This window comes from Triturus cristatus, chromosome 11 (genome assembly GCF_964204655.1).
Source record: "Triturus cristatus chromosome 11, aTriCri1.1, whole genome shotgun sequence".
NCBI lineage: Eukaryota > Metazoa > Chordata > Amphibia > Caudata > Salamandridae > Triturus > Triturus cristatus.
This window is the reverse complement of record NC_140594.1, coordinates 1144319648-1144334308: the sequence shown is the minus strand read 5'-3', so window position 1 is coordinate 1144334308 and position 14661 is coordinate 1144319648. Positions and strand designations below refer to the sequence as shown.

Sequence of the window (14661 nt, the reverse complement as noted above, 5' to 3'; positions counted from 1 at the left end):
ACCTACGTGTTTGTTTATTTTTTTATATAACGGCTGATTATTCTGATATTTCAGTTTTGTGACATGTTGCATTAAAATATATCCTGCTTGGAGAATATATAAATATTTGCACTGCGTTGGCCGGGAATCAAACCCGGGTCAACTGCTTGGAAGGCAGCTATTCTCACCACTATACCACCAACGCCCTCTGATGTGTGTCCTCTAGGTTCCAGATGTTACAACGCCGAGTGCAGTGGCAATCTTGCACCGGTTCCAATGGTGCATTTGGTGTGGATACCAACATGAAAAGCAGTAGAAATTGTCTTGCAGAGGGTAAAGAACTGGGGATTGAAACCAAGGACAAAGTTGTGCAGAAGAGAAGAAATGGAAAGCAGCAGTACAAATAGTGGAAATGAGCATATGGGCAGTATCGGAAGCAAAGCAGCGAAGAGAAAGGGAGTAAATTCCATGAAATGCATAGGAGATTGATAAAAGCAGAACATAAAGGGAAGAATGAAATTCAAAGCATGCCCCGAAAAACGTGTGAAGGTCCCACCTGTCATTTATGCTTCTAATTGGGTATCTTTACTTTCAAAGTATAGGGTTGATCCTTTGACGATCACTCTCTTGATTTACAGCAGAGACAGATAGTTGAGAAGTCTTTTCTCACATAGCTAGCACAAGCCTGCGCGTTTCCTTGCTGGCAGGGTGGAAATGACAGATTAGTCCTAGGAAGAAAAATCTAGCAATATTAGCAGAGGATGGTTTCGATCCATCGACCTCTGGGTTATGGGCCCAGCACGCTTCCGCTGCGCCACTCTGCTCCCTTGTGAAAGTGCTCTCTTTATGCAGAGGAGGAGCTTTCAGCGGAGTGGCAAGGGATTGGTGGGGCTCTCTCCTCATTTGCCTAAGCACATCGCAAGGTATGCTGGGTACAGAAAATCTTCATCTTCCCCACTCACAGTCAGTCATAACTGAAAGTGCAGACCCTCTTAGGAATTAGCCGTTTCAGGCCTTTACCAAGACAGCAGCTCTTTGTCCCTGTCCTTTCTCTGTGATCCTAGCACTAGCATACTCAGGATTTGGCTTTACCTGGGAGCCAGAGATCTACCCGGTGAGGGCTGAGGCTTTTGAGCGTTTGGGAGCGTTCGGGACGTGAGAGGACGCTGGACAGGAAACTATGCCAATTTGAAGTATCCAACCTCCCTGCTGCAGTGAGAGGCTCTTTCCGTGGAAATCTGCCACTTGAAGTCCTCTCAACTTGCCCTCTGATAAAACATTTTTCTGAGCCGCAGTTACATCCGATGGTTACAAGGTGGCGCTGCATTCAGGTGAGAGCACAAGTATGCACTAAATCTTGGGGACTTTTGCCAGATTTATCGGTGGATCTTGCCTATTATTTTCAGAGGCTAGATATCGCCTAGAAATGCTTTTTAAAATAGGGATGCTGGGGTTATAATGTCTGGTCGGGGCTCAGCCCTTTCATTGCCTGCCCCCAGCAAAATATTTATTATCAGCACATGTGAGTGGTGAGTGCTTTATGGAAAATAGCATATATTGGGACAATGAATGTAGCAGATGAGGCGATCGAGATGTCTACCTACGTGTTTGTTTATTTTTTTATATAACGGCTGATTATTCTGATATTTCAGTTTTGTGACATGTTGCATTAAAATATATCCTGCTTGGAGAATATATAAATATTTGCACTGCGTTGGCCGGGAATCAAACCCGGGTCAACTGCTTGGAAGGCAGCTATTCTCACCACTATACCACCAACGCCCTCTGATGTGTGTCCTCTAGGTTCCAGATGTTACAACGCCGAGTGCAGTGGCAATCTTGCACCGGTTCCAATGGTGCATTTGGTGTGGATACCAACATGAAAAGCAGTAGAAATTGTCTTGCAGAGGGTAAAGAACTGGGGATTGAAACCAAGGACAAAGCTGTGCAGAAGAGAAGAAATGGAAAGCAGCAGTACAAATAGTGGAAATGAGCATATGGGCAGTATCGGAAGCAAAGCAGCGAAGAGAAAGGGAGTAAATTCCATGAAATGCATAGGAGATTGATAAAAGCAGAACAAAAAAGGAAGAATGAAATTCAAAGCATGCCCCGAAAAACGTGTGAAGGTCCCACCTGTCATTTATGCTTCTAATTGGGTATCTTTACTTTCAAAGTATAGGGTTGATCCTTTGACGATCACTCTCTTGATTTACAGCAGAGACAGATAGTTGAGAAGTCTTTTCTCACATAGCTAGCACAAGCCTGCGCTTTTCCTTGCTGGCAGGGTGGAAATGACAGATTAGTCCTAGGAAGAAAAATCAAGCAATATTAGCAGAGGATGGTTTCGATCCATCGACCTCTGGGTTATGGGCCCAGCACGCTTCCGCTGCGCCACTCTGCTCCCTTGTGAAAGTGCTCTCTTTATGCAGCGGAGGAGCTTTCAGCGGAGTGGCAAGAGATTGGTGGGGCTCTCTCCTCATTTGCCTAAGCACATCGCAAGGTATGCTGGGTACAGAAAATTTTCATCTTCCCCACTCACAGTCAGTCATAACTGAAAGTGCAGACCCTCTTAGGAATTAGCCGTTTCAGGCCTTTACCAAGACAGCAGCTCTCTGTCCCTGTCCTTTCTCTGTGATCCTAGCACTAGCATACTCAGGATTTGGCTTTACCTGGGAGCCAGAGATCTACCCGGTGAGGGCGAGGCTTTTGAGCGTTTGGGACGTGAGAGGACGCTGGACAGGAAACTGTGCCAATTTGAAGTATCCAACCTTCCTGCTACAGCGAGAGGCTCTTTCCGTGGAAATCTGCCACTTGGAGTCCTCTCAACTTGCCCTCTGATAAAACATTTTTCTGAGCCGCAGTTACATCCGATGGTTACAAGGTGGCGCTGCATTCAGGTGAGAGCACAAGTATGCACTAAATCTTGGGGACTTTTGCCAGATTTATCGGTGGATCTTGCCTAATATTTTCAGAGGCTAGATATCGCCTAGAAATGCTTTTTAAAATAGGGATGCTGGGTTTATAATGTCTGGTCGGGGCTCAGCCCTTTCATTGCCTGCCCCCAGCAAAATATTTATTATCAGCACATGTGAGTGGTGAGTGCTTTATGGAAAATAGCATATATTGGGACAATGAATGTAGCAGATGAGGCGATCGAGATGTCTACCTACGTGTTTGTTTATTTTTTTATATAACGGCTGATTATTCTGTTTCTAATATTTCAGTTTTGTGACATGTTGCATTAAAATATATCCTGCTTGGAGAATATATAAATATTTGCACTGCGTTGGCCGGGAATCGAACCCGGGTCAACTGCTTGGAAGGCAGCTATGCTCACCACTATACCACCAACGCCCTCTGATGTGTGTCCTCTAGGTTCCAGAAGTTACAACGCCGAGTGCAGTGGCAATCTTGCACCGGTTCCAATGGTGCATTTGGTGTGGATACCAACATGAAAAGCAGTAGAAATTGTCTTGCAGAGGGTAAAGAACTGGGGATTGAAACCAAGGACAAAGCTGTGCAGAAGAGAAGAAATGGAGAGCAACAGTACAAATAGTGGAAATGAGCATATGGGCAGCATCGGAAGCAAAGCAGCGAAGAGAAAGGGAGTAAATTCCATGAAATGCATAGGAGATTGATAAAAGCAGAACAAAAAGGGAAGAATGAAATTCAAAGCATGCCCCGAAAAACGTGTGAAGGTCCCACCTGTCATTTATGCTTCTAATTGGGTATCTTTACTTTCAAAGTATAGGGTTGATCCTTTGATGATCACTCTCTTGATTTACAGCAGAGACAGATAGTTGAGAAGTCTTTTCTCACATAGCTAGCACAAGCCTGCGCTTTTCCTTGCTGGCAGGGTGGAAATGACAGATTAGTCATAGGAAGAAAAATCAAGCAATATTAGCAGAGGATGGTTTCGATCCATCGACCTCTGGGTTATGGGCCCAGCACTCTTCCGCTGCGCCACTCTGCTCCCTTGTGAAAGTGCTCTCTTTATGCAGAGGAGGAGCTTTCAGCGGAGTGGCAAGGGATTGGTGGGGCTCTCTCCTCATTTGCCTAAGCACATCGCAAGGTATGCTGGGTACAGAAAATCTTCATCTTCCCCACTCACAGTCAGTCATAATTGAAAGTGCAGACCCTCTTAGGAATTAGCCGTTTCAGGCCTTTACCAAGACAGCAGCTCTCTGTCCCTGTCCTTTCTCTGTGATCCTAGCACTAGCATACTCAGGATTTGGCTTTACCTGGGAGCCAGAGATCTACCCGGTGAGGGCGAGGCTTTTGAGCGTTTGGGAGCGTTCGGGACGTGAGAGGACGCTGGACAGGAAACTATGCCAATTTGAAGTATCCAACCTTCCTGCTGCAGCGAGAGGCTCTTTCCGTGGAAATCTGCCACTTGGAGTCCTCTCAACTTGCCCTCTGATAAAACATTTTTCTGAGCCGCAGTTACATCCGATGGTTACAAGGTGGCGCTGCATTCAGGTGAGAGCACAAGTATGCACTCAATCTTGGGGACTTTTGCCAGATTTATCGGTGGATCTTGCCTATTATTTTCAGAGGCTAGATATCGCCTAGAAATGCTTTTTAAAATAGGGATGCTGGGTTTATAATGTCTGGTCGGGGCTCAGCCCTTTCATTGCCTGCCCCCCTTCAAAATATGTATTATCAGCACATGTGAGTGGTGAGTGCTTTATGGAAAATAGCATATATTGGGACAATGAATGTAGCAGATGAGGCGATCGAGATGTCTACCTACGTGTTTGTTTATTTTTTTATATAACGGCTGATTATTCTGTTTCTGATATTTCAGTTTTGTGACATGTTGCATTAAAATATATCCTGCTTGGAGAATATATAAATATTTGCACTGCGTTGGCCGGGAATCGAACCCGGGTCAACTGCTTGTAAGGCAGCTATGCTCACCACTATACCACCAACGCCCTCTGATGTGTGTCCTCTAGGTTCCAGATGTTACAATGCCGAGTGCAGTGGCAATCTTGCACCGGTTCCAATGGTGCATTTGGTGTGGATACCAACATGAAAAGCAGTAGAAATTGTCTTGCAGAGGGTAAAGAACTGGGGATTGAAACCAAGGACAAAGCTGTGCAGAAGAGAAGAAATGGAAAGCAGCAGTACAAATAGTGGAAATGAGCATATGGGCAGCATCGGAAGCAAAGCAGCGAAGAGAAAGGGAGTAAATTCCATGAAATGCATAGGAGATTGATAAAAGCAGAACAAAAAGGGAAGAATGAAATTCAAAGCATGCCCCGAAAAACGTGTGAAGGTCCCACCTGTCATTTATGCTTCTAATTGGGTATCTTTACTTTCAAAGTATAGGGTTGATCCTTTGATGATCACTCTCTTGATTTACAGCAGAGACAGATAGTTGAGAAGTCTTTTCTCACATAGCTAGCACAAGCCTGCGCTTTTCCTTGCTGGCAGGGTGGAAATGACAGATTAGTCATAGGAAGAAAAATCAAGCAATATTAGCAGAGGATGGTTTCGATCCATCGACCTCTGGGTTATGGGCCCAGCACTCTTCCGCTGCGCCACTCTGCTCCCTTGTGAAAGTGCTCTCTTTATGCAGAGGAGGAGCTTTCAGCGGAGTGGCAAGGGATTGGTGGGGCTCTCTCCTCATTTGCCTAAGCACATCGCAAGGTATGCTGGGTACAGAAAATCTTCATCTTCCCCACTCACAGTCAGTCATAATTGAAAGTGCAGACCCTCTTAGGAATTAGCCGTTTCAGGCCTTTACCAAGACAGCAGCTCTCTGTCCCTGTCCTTTCTCTGTGATCCTAGCACTAGCATACTCAGGATTTGGCTTTACCTGGGAGCCAGAGATCTACCCGGTGAGGGCGAGGCTTTTGAGCGTTTGGGAGCGTTCGGGACGTGAGAGGACGCTGGACAGGAAACTATGCCAATTTGAAGTATCCAACCTTCCTGCTGCAGCGAGAGGCTCTTTCCGTGGAAATCTGCCACTTGGAGTCCTCTCAACTTGCCCTCTGATAAAACATTTTTCTGAGCCGCAGTTACATCCGATGGTTACAAGGTGGCGCTGCATTCAGGTGAGAGCACAAGTATGCACTCAATCTTGGGGACTTTTGCCAGATTTATCGGTGGATCTTGCCTATTATTTTCAGAGGCTAGATATCGCCTAGAAATGCTTTTTAAAATAGGGATGCTGGGTTTATAATGTCTGGTCGGGGCTCAGCCCTTTCATTGCCTGCCCCCCTTCAAAATATGTATTATCAGCACGTGAGTGGTGAGTGCTTTATGGAAAATAGCATATATTGGGACAATGAATGTAGCAGATGAGGCGATCGAGATGTCTACCTACGTGTTTGTTTATTTTTTTATATAACGGCTGATTATTCTGTTTCTGATATTTCAGTTTTGTGACATGTTGCATTAAAATATATCCTGCTTGGAGAATATATAAATATTTGCACTGCGTTGGCCGGGAATCGAACCCGGGTCAACTGCTTGTAAGGCAGCTATGCTCACCACTATACCACCAACGCCCTCTGATGTGTGTCCTCTAGGTTCCAGATGTTACAATGCCGAGTGCAGTGGCAATCTTGCACCGGTTCCAATGGTGCATTTGGTGTGGATACCAACATGAAAAGCAGTAGAAATTGTCTTGCAGAGGGTAAAGAACTGGGGATTGAAACCAAGGACAAAGCTGTGCAGAAGAGAAGAAATGGAAAGCAGCAGTACAAATAGTGGAAATGAGCATATGGGCAGCATCGGAAGCAAAGCAGCGAAGAGAAAGGGAGTAAATTCCATGAAATGCATAGGAGATTGATAAAAGCAGAACAAAAAGGGAAGAATGAAATTCAAAGCATGCCCCGAAAAATGTGTGAAGGTCCCACCTGTCATTTATGCTTCTAATTGGGTATCTTTACTTTCAAAGTATAGGGTTGATCCTTTGACGATCACTCTCTTGATTTACAGCAGAGACAGATAGTTGAGAAGTCTTTTCTCACATAGCTAGCACAAGCCTGCGCTTTTCCTTGCTGGCAGGGTGGAAATGACAGATTAGTCCTAGGAAGAAAAATCAAGCAATATTAGCAGAGGATGGTTTCGATCCATCGACCTCTGGGTTATGGGCCCAGCACGCTTCCGCTGCGCCACTCTGCTCCCTTGTGAAAGTGCTCTCTTTATGCAGAGGTGGAGCTTTCAGCGGAGTGGCAAGGGATTGGTGGGGCTCTCTCCTCATTTGCCTAAGCACATCGCAAGGTATGCTGGGTACAGAAAATCTTCATCTTCCCCATTCACAGTCAGTCATAACTGAAAGTGCAGACCCTCTTAGGAATTAGCCGTTTCAGGCCTTTACCAAGACAGCAGCTCTCTGTCCCTGTCCTTTCTCTGTGATCCTAGCACTAGCATACTCAGGATTTGGCTTTACCTGGGAGCCAGAGATCTACCCGGTGAGGGCGAGGCTTTTGAGCGTTTGGGACGTGAGAGGACGCTGGACAGGAAACTGTGCCAATTTGAAGTATCCAACCTTCCTGCTGCAGCGAGAGGCTCTTTCCGTGGAAATCTGCCACTTGGAGTCCTCTCAACTTGCCCTCTGATAAAACATTTTTCTGAGCCGCAGTTACATCCGATGGTTACAAGGTGGCGCTGCATTCAGGTGAGAGCACAAGTATGCACTAAATCTTGGGGACTTTTGCCAGATTTATCGGTGGATCTTGCCTAATATTTTCAGAGGCTAGATATCGCCTAGAAATGCTTTTTAAAATAGGGATGCTGGGTTTATAATGTCTGATCGGGGCTCAGCCCTTTCATTGCCTGCCCCCAGCAAAATATTTATTATCAGCACATGTGAGTGGTGAGTGCTTTATGGAAAATAGCATATATTGGGACAATGAATGTAGCAGATGAGGCGATCGAGATGTCTACCTACGTGTTTGTTTATTTTTTTATATAACGGCTGATTATTCTGTTTCTAATATTTCAGTTTTGTGACATGTTGCATTAAAATATATCCTGCTTGGAGAATATATAAATATTTGCACTGCGTTGGCCGGGAATCGAACCCGGGTTAACTGCTTGGAAGGCAGCTATGCTCACCACTATACCACCAACGCCCTCTGATGTGTGTTCTCTAGGTTCCAGATGTTACAACGCCGAGTGCAGTGGCAATCTTGCACCGGTTCCAATGGTGCATTTGGTGTGGATACCAACATGAAAAGCAGTAGAAATTGTCTTGCAGAGGGTAAAGAACTGGGGATTGAAACCAAGGACAAAGCTGTGCAGAAGAGAAGAAATGGAGAGCAACAGTACAAATAGTGGAAATGAGCATATGGGCAGCATCGGAAGCAAAGCAGCGAAGAGAAAGGGAGTAAATTCCATGAAATGCATAGGAGATTGATAAAAGCAGAACAAAAAGGGAAGAATGAAATTCAAAGCATGCCCCGAAAAACGTGTGAAGGTCCCACCTGTCATTTATGCTTCTAATTGGGTATCTTTACTTTCAAAGTATAGGGTTGATCCTTTGATGATCACTCTCTTGATTTACAGCAGAGACAGATAGTTGAGAAGTCTTTTCTCACATAGCTAGCACAAGCCTGCGCTTTTCCTTGCTGGCAGGGTGGAAATGACAGATTAGTCCTAGGAAGAAAAATCAAGCAATATTAGCAGAGGATGGTTTCGATCCATCGACCTCTGGGTTATGGGCCCAGCACTCTTCCGCTGCGCCACTCTGCTCCCTTGTGAAAGTGCTCTCTTTATGCAGAGGAGGAGCTTTCAGCGGAGTGGCAAGGGATTGGTGGGGCTCTCTCCTCATTTGCCTAAGCACATCGCAAGGTATGCTGGGTACAGAAAATCTTCATCTTCCCCACTCACAGTCAGTCATAATTGAAAGTGCAGACCCTCTTAGGAATTAGCCGTTTCAGGCCTTTACCAAGACAGCAGCTCTCTGTCCCTGTCCTTTCTCTGTGATCCTAGCACTAGCATACTCAGGATTTGGCTTTACCTGGGAGCCAGAGATCTACCCGGTGAGGGCGAGGCTTTTGAGCGTTTGGGAGCGTTCGGGACGTGAGAGGACGCTGGACAGGAAACTATGCCAATTTGAAGTATCCAACCTTCCTGCTGCAGCGAGAGGCTCTTTCCGTGGAAATCTGCCACTTGGAGTCCTCTCAACTTGCCCTCTGATAAAACATTTTTCTGAGCCGCAGTTACATCCGATGGTTACAAGGTGGCGCTGCATTCAGGTGAGAGCACAAGTATGCACTCAATCTTGGGGACTTTTGCCAGATTTATCGGTGGATCTTGCCTATTATTTTCAGAGGCTAGATATCGCCTAGAAATGCTTTTTAAAATAGGGATGCTGGGTTTATAATGTCTGGTCGGGGCTCAGCCCTTTCATTGCCTGCCCCCCTTCAAAATATGTATTATCAGCACATGTGAGTGGTGAGTGCTTTATGGAAAATAGCATATATTGGGACAATGAATGTAGCAGATGAGGCGATCGAGATGTCTACCTACGTGTTTGTTTATTTTTTTATATAACGGCTGATTATTCTGTTTCTGATATTTCAGTTTTGTGACATGTTGCATTAAAATATATCCTGCTTGGAGAATATATAAATATTTGCACTGCGTTGGCCGGGAATCGAACCCGGGTCAACTGCTTGGAAGGCAGCTATGCTCACCACTATACCACCAACGCCCTCTGATGTGTGTCCTCTATGTTCCAGATGTTACAATGCCGAGTGCAGTGGCAATCTTGCACCGGTTCCAATGGTGCATTTGGTGTGGATACCAACATGAAAAGCAGTAGAAATTGTCTTGCAGAGGGTAAAGAACTGGGGATTGAAACCAAGGACAAAGCTGTGCAGAAGAGAAGAAATGGAAAGCAGCAGTACAAATAGTGGAAATGAGCATATGGGCAGCATCGGAAGCAAAGCAGCGAAGAGAAAGGGAGTAAATTCCATGAAATGCATAGGAGATTGATAAAAGCAGAACAAAAAGGGAAGAATGAAATTCAAAGCATGCCCCGAAAAATGTGTGAAGGTCCCACCTGTCATTTATGCTTCTAATTGGGTATCTTTACTTTCAAAGTATAGGGTTGATCCTTTGACGATCACTCTCTTGATTTACAGCAGAGACAGATAGTTGAGAAGTCTTTTCTCACATAGCTAGCACAAGCCTGCGCTTTTCCTTGCTGGCAGGGTGGAAATGACAGATTAGTCCTAGGAAGAAAAATCAAGCAATATTAGCAGAGGATGGTTTCGATCCATCGACCTCTGGGTTATGGGCCCAGCACGCTTCCGCTGCGCCACTCTGCTCCCTTGTGAAAGTGCTCTCTTTATGCAGAGGAGGAGCTTTCAGCGGAGTGGCAAGGGATTGGTGGGGCTCTCTCCTCATTTGCCTAAGCACATCGCAAGGTATGCTGGGTACAGAAAATCTTCATCTTCCCCACTCACAGTCAGTCATAATTGAAAGTGCAGACCCTCTTAGGAATTAGCCGTTTCAGGCCTTTACCAAGACAGCAGCTCTCTGTCCCTGTCCTTTCTCTGTGATCCTAGCACTAGCATACTCAGGATTTGGCTTTACCTGGGAGCCAGAGATCTACCCGGTGAGGGCGAGGCTTTTGAGCGTTTGGGAGCGTTCGGGACGTGAGAGGACGCTGGACAGGAAACTATGCCAATTTGAAGTATCCAACCTTCCTGCTGCAGCGAGAGGCTCTTTCCGTGGAAATCTGCCACTTGGAGTCCTCTCAACTTGCCCTCTGATAAAACATTTTTCTGAGCCGCAGTTACATCCGATGGTTACAAGGTGGCGCTGCATTCAGGTGAGAGCACAAGTATGCACTAAATCTTGGGGACTTTTGCCAGATTTATCGGTGGATCTTGCCTATTATTTTCAGAGGCTAGATATCGCCTAGAAATGCTTTTTAAAATAGGGATGCTGGGGTTATAATGTCTGGTCTGGGCTCAGCCCTTGCATTGCCTGCCCCCAGCAAAATATTTATTATCAGCACATGTGAGTGGTGAGTGCTTTATGGAAAATAGCATATATTAGGACAATGAATGTAGCAGATGAGGCGATCGAGATGTCTACCTACGTGTTTGTTTATTTTTTTATATAACGGCTGATTATTCTGTTTCTGATATTTCAGTTTTGTGACATGTTGCATTAAAATATATCCTGCTTGGAGAATATATAAATATTTGCACTGCGTTGGGCGGGAATCGAACCCGGGTCAACTGCTTGGAAGGCAGCTATGCTCACCACTATACCACCAACGCCCTCTGATGTGTGTCCTCTAGGTTCCAGATGTTACAACGCCGAGTGCAGTGGCAATCTTGCACCGGTTCCAATGGTGCATTTGGTGTGGATACCAACATGAAAAGCAGTAGAAATTGTCTTGCAGAGGGTAAAGAACTGGGGATTGAAACCAAGGACAAAGCTGTGCAGAAGAGAAGAAATGGAAAGCAGCAGTACAAATAGTGGAAAGGAGCATATGGGCAGCATCGGAAGCAAAGCAGCGAAGAGAAAGGGAGTAAATTCCATGAAATGCATAGGAGATTGATAAAAGCAGAACAAAAAGGGAAGAATGAAATTCAAAGCATGCCCCGAAAAACGTGTGAAGGTCCCACCTGTCATTTATGCTTCTAATTGGGTATCTTTACTTTCAAAGTATAGGGTTGATCCTTTGACGATCACTCTCTTGATTTACAGCAGAGACAGATAGTTGAGAAGTCTTTTCTCACATAGCTAGCACAAGCCTGCGCTTTTCCTTGCTGGCAGGGTGGAAATGACAGATTAGTCCTAGGAAGAAAAATCAAGCAATATTAGCAGAGGATGGTTTCGATCCATCGACCTCTGGGTTATGGGCCCAGCACGCTTCCGCTGCGCCACTCTGCTCCCTTGTGAAAGTGCTCTCTTTATGCAGCGGAGGAGCTTTCAGCGGAGTGGCAAGAGATTGGTGGGGCTCTCTCCTCATTTGCCTAAGCACATCGCAAGGTATGCTGGGTACAGAAAATCTTCATCTTCCCCACTCACAGTCAGTCATAACTGAAAGTGCAGACCCTCTTAGGAATTAGCCGTTTCAGGCCTTTACCAAGGCAGCAGCTCTCTGTCCCTGTCCTTTCTCTGTGATCCTAGCACTAGCATACTCAGGATTTGGCTTTACCTGGGAGCCAGAGATCTACCCGGTGAGGGCGAGGCTTTTGAGCGTTTGGGACGTGAGAGGACGCTGGACAGGAAACTATGCCAATTTGAAGTATCCAACCTTCCTGCTGCAGCGAGAGGCTCTTTCCGTGGAAATCTGCCACTTGGAGTCCTCTCAACTTGCCCTCTGATAAAACATTTTTCTGAGCCGCAGTTACATCCGATGGTTACAAGGTGGCGCTGCATTCAGGTGAGAGCACAAGTATGCACTAAATCTTGGGGACTTTTGCCAGATTTATCGGTGGATCTTGCCTAATATTTTCAGAGGCTAGATATCGCCTAGAAATGCTTTTTAAAATAGGGATGCTGGGTTTATAATGTCTGGTCGGGGCTCAGCCCTTTCATTGCCTGCCCCCAGCAAAACATTTATTATCAGCACATGTGAGTGGTGAGTGCTTTATGGAAAATAGCATATATTGGGACAATGAATGTAGCAGATGAGGCGATCGAGATGTCTACCTACGTGTTTGTTTATTTTTTTATATAACGGCTGATTATTCTGTTTCTAATATTTCAGTTTTGTGACATGTTGCATTAAAATATATCCTGCTTGGAGAATATATAAATATTTGCACTGCGTTGGCCGGGAATCGAACCCGGGTCAATTGCTTGGAAGGCAGCTATGCTCACCACTATACCACCAACGCCCTCTGATGTGTGTCCTCTAGGTTCCAGATGTTACAACGCCGAGTGCAGTGGCAATCTTGCACCGGTTCCAATGGTGCATTTGGTGTGGATACCAACATGAAAAGCAGTAGAAATTGTCTTGCAGAGGGTAAAGAACTGGGGATTGAAACCAAGGACAAAGCTGTGCAGAAGAGAAGAAATGGAGAGCAACAGTACAAATAGTGGAAATGAGCATATGGGCAGCATCGGAAGCAAAGCAGCGAAGAGAAAGGGAGTAAATTCCATGAAATGCATAGGAGATTGATAAAAGCAGAACAAAAAGGGAAGAATGAAATTCAAAGCATGCCCCGAAAAACGTGTGAAGGTCCCACCTGTCATTTATGCTTCTAATTGGGTATCTTTACTTTCAAAGTATAGGGTTGATCCTTTGATGATCACTCTCTTGATTTACAGCAGAGACAGATAGTTGAGAAGTCTTTTCTCACATAGCTAGCACAAGCCTGCGCTTTTCCTTGCTGGCAGGGTGGAAATGACAGATTAGTCCTAGGAAGAAAAATCAAGGAATATTAGCAGAGGATGGTTTCGATCCATCGACCTCTGGGTTATGGGCCCAGCACTCTTCCGCTGCGCCACTCTGCTCCCTTGTGAAAGTGCTCTCTTTATGCAGAGGAGGAGCTTTCAGCGGAGTGGCAAGGGATTGGTGGGGCTCTCTCCTCATTTGCCTAAGCACATCGCAAGGTATGCTGGGTACAGAAAATCTTCATCTTCCCCACTCACAGTCAGTCATAATTGAAAGTGCAGACCCTCTTAGGAATTAGCCGTTTCAGGCCTTTACCAAGACAGCAGCTCTCTGTCCCTGTCCTTTCTCTGTGATCCTAGCACTAGCATACTCAGGATTTGGCTTTACCTGGGAGCCAGAGATCTACCCGGTGAGGGCGAGGCTTTTGAGCGTTTGGGAGCGTTCGGGACGTGAGAGGACGCTGGACAGGAAACTATGCCAATTTGAAGTATCCAACCTTCCTGCTGCAGCGAGAGGCTCTTTCCGTGGAAATCTGCCACTTGGAGTCCTCTCAACTTGCCCTCTGATAAAACATTTTTCTGAGCCGCAGTTACATCCGATGGTTACAAGGTGGCGCTGCATTCAGGTGAGAGCACAAGTATGCACTCAATCTTGGGGACTTTTGCCAGATTTATCGGTGGATCTTGCCTATTATTTTCAGAGGCTAGATATCGCCTAGAAATGCTTTTTAAAATAGGGATGCTGGGTTTATAATGTCTGGTCGGGGCTCAGCCCTTTCATTGCCTGCCCCCCTTCAAAATATGTATTATCAGCACATGTGAGTGGTGAGTGCTTTATGGAAAATAGCATATATTGGGACAATGAATGTAGCAGATGAGGCGATCGAGATGTCTACCTACGTGTTTGTTTATTTTTTTATATAACGGCTGATTATTCTGTTTCTGATATTTCAGTTTTGTGACATGTTGCATTAAAATATATCCTGCTTGGAGAATATATAAATATTTGCACTGCGTTGGCCGGGAATCGAACCCGGGTCAACTGCTTGGAAGGCAGCTATGCTCACCACTATACCACCAACGCCCTCTGATGTGTGTCCTCTAGGTTCCAGATGTTACAACGCCGAGTGCAGTGGCAATCTTGCACCGGTTCCAATGGTGCATTTGGTGTGGATACCAACATGAAAAGCAGTAGAAATTGTCTTGCAGAGGGTAAAGAACTGGGGATTGAAACCAAGGACAAAGCTGTGCAGAAGAGAAGAAATGGAGAGCAGCAGTACAAATAGTGGAAATGAGCATATGGGCAGCATCGGAAGCAAAGCAGCGAAGAGAAAGGGAGTAAATTCCATGAAATGC

At 45.5% G+C, this 14661-nt stretch overlaps 6 non-coding genes across 6 annotated transcripts; all 6 read right to left on the bottom strand.

Moving 5' to 3' along the window:
* Positions 1–3261: 3261 nt before the first annotated feature.
* On the bottom strand, positions 3262–3333 carry TRNAG-UCC (transfer RNA glycine (anticodon UCC)). Its single transcript has one exon. It is a non-coding gene; the product is annotated as a tRNA-Gly (tRNA).
* A 1511-nt stretch (positions 3334–4844) lies between these two features.
* On the bottom strand, positions 4845–4916 carry TRNAV-UAC (transfer RNA valine (anticodon UAC)). Its single transcript has one exon. It is a non-coding gene; the product is annotated as a tRNA-Val (tRNA).
* A 1509-nt stretch (positions 4917–6425) lies between these two features.
* On the bottom strand, positions 6426–6497 carry TRNAV-UAC (transfer RNA valine (anticodon UAC)). The gene has a single exon. It is a non-coding gene; the product is annotated as a tRNA-Val (tRNA).
* A 1500-nt stretch (positions 6498–7997) lies between these two features.
* TRNAG-UCC (transfer RNA glycine (anticodon UCC)) lies at positions 7998–8069 on the bottom strand. The gene has a single exon. It is a non-coding gene; the product is annotated as a tRNA-Gly (tRNA).
* A 1511-nt stretch (positions 8070–9580) lies between these two features.
* Positions 9581–9652, bottom strand: TRNAG-UCC (transfer RNA glycine (anticodon UCC)). The gene has a single exon. It is a non-coding gene; the product is annotated as a tRNA-Gly (tRNA).
* Positions 9653–14317: 4665 nt separating this feature from the next.
* On the bottom strand, positions 14318–14389 carry TRNAG-UCC (transfer RNA glycine (anticodon UCC)). The gene has a single exon. It is a non-coding gene; the product is annotated as a tRNA-Gly (tRNA).
* Between the last annotated feature and the right edge of the window lie 272 nt (positions 14390–14661).